The sequence below is a fragment of the Schistocerca gregaria genome, unplaced genomic scaffold, assembly GCF_023897955.1.
Source record: "Schistocerca gregaria isolate iqSchGreg1 unplaced genomic scaffold, iqSchGreg1.2 ptg000290l, whole genome shotgun sequence".
Taxonomy (NCBI): Eukaryota; Metazoa; Arthropoda; class Insecta; order Orthoptera; family Acrididae; genus Schistocerca; species Schistocerca gregaria.
This window is the reverse complement of record NW_026061778.1, coordinates 553,249-555,282: the sequence shown is the minus strand read 5'-3', so window position 1 is coordinate 555,282 and position 2,034 is coordinate 553,249.

Below are 2,034 nucleotides of genomic sequence, written 5' to 3'. Positions count from 1 at the left end.
ATGTCTCAAACTGTCTACGCTTTGACCGTTCCCTGGCAGACCAATAGTAGTTTACGAAGCACATCTGGAGGCAATTCGTAATCTGTGGATCTTCATAGTGTTGATGAAACACAGATATTGCATCCAGATTGACTACAACAGGCACCATGCGCACTTTTCTCCATGTGAGTAATGTCTCAAAATGTCTACGCTTTGATTGATTCCTGAAAGACCAGTAGCAGTTTCCGAAGCCCATCTGGAGGCATTCTGTAATATGTTGACCTTCAGAGTGTTGATGAAACAAGAAATTGCATCGGGATAGAATTCAACAGGCACCATGCGGACCTTTCTCCATGGGAGTAATGTATCAAACAGTCTACGCTTTGATCGTTTCCTGGCAGACCAATAGTAGTTTACGAAGCAGATCTGGAGGCAGTTTGTAATCTGTGGACCTTCAGAGTGTTCATGAAACACAGAAATTGCATCGAGATTGAATACAAGAGGAACCATTCGGAATTTTCTTTATTGGGAGTATTGTCTCTAACTGTCTATGCTTTGATCGTTCCCTGCAAGTACTGTAGTAGTTTACAAAGCACAACTGGAGGCATTCAGTAATCTTTGGACCTGCAGAGTGTTGATGAAACACAGAATGTGCATCGGGATTGAATACAACAGGCACCATGCTGACTTTTCTCAATCGGAGTAATTTCCCAAACTGTCTACGCTTTGATTGTTCCCTGGAAGACCAGTAGTAGCTTCCGAAGCACACCTGGAAGCATTCTGTAATCTGTGGACACTCAGAGTGTTGATAAAACTCTGAAATTGCATCGGGATTGAACACAACAGGCACAATGCAGACTTTTCTACATGGGAGTAATGTACCAAACTGTCTACGATTTGATCGATTCCTGGGAGACCAGTAGTGGATTCCGAAGCCCATCTGGAGTCATTCTGTAATCTGTGGACCTTCAAAGTGATGATGAAACACAAAAATTGCATCGGGATTGAATACAACAGGCACCGTGCGGACTTTTCTTCATGGGATTAATGTCTTAAACTGTGTACGCTTTGATCGTTTCCTGGAAGAACAATGGTAGTTTCCCAAGCATATCTGGAGGCTGTTTGTAATCTGTGGACCTTCAGAGTGTTGATGAAACACAGAAATTGCATCGAGATTGAATACAACAGGCACCAATCGGACTTTTCTCCATTGGAGTAATGTCTCAAACTTTCTACGCTTTGATCGATTCCTGGGAGACCAGTAGTGGTTTCCGAAGCTCATCTGGAGGCATTCTGTAATCTTCGGACCTTCAGAGTGTTGAAGAAACACAAAAATTGCTTCGGGATTGAATACAAGAGGCACCATGCGGACGTTTCTCCATTGGAGTAATGTCTCTAACTGTTTACGCTTTGATCGTTCCCTGGAAGACCAGTAGTAGTTTCCGAAACACATTTGGAGGCATTCTGTACTCAGTGGACCCTCAGAGTGTTGATGCAACACAGAAATTGCATCGTGATCGAATACAATATTCACCATGCGGACTTTTCTCCATGGGAGTAATGTCTCAAACTGTCTACGCTTTGATCGTTCCCTGGAAGACCAGTAGTAGTTTACAAAGCACAACTGGAGGCATTCAGTAATCTTTGGATCTTCAGAGTGTTGATGAGACACAGAAAATGCATCTGGATTGAATACAACAGATACCATGTGGACTTTTCTCAATGGGAGTAATGTCTCAAAATGTCTACGATCTGAACGTTCCCTGGCTGACCAATAGTAGTTTCCGAATCACATCTGGATGCATTATGTAATCTGTGGACCTTCAGAGTGTTGACGAAAGATAGAAATTGCATCGGCATTGAATACCACAGCACCATGCGGACTTTTCTCCATGGGAATCATGTCTCAAACTGTCTACGTTTTGATTGTTCCCTGGAAGACCAGTAGTAGCTTCCAAAGAGCATCTGGAAGCATTCTGTAATCTGTGGACCCTTCGAGCTTTATAAAACTCAGAAATTGCATCGGGATTGAATACAACAGGCACCATGCCGACG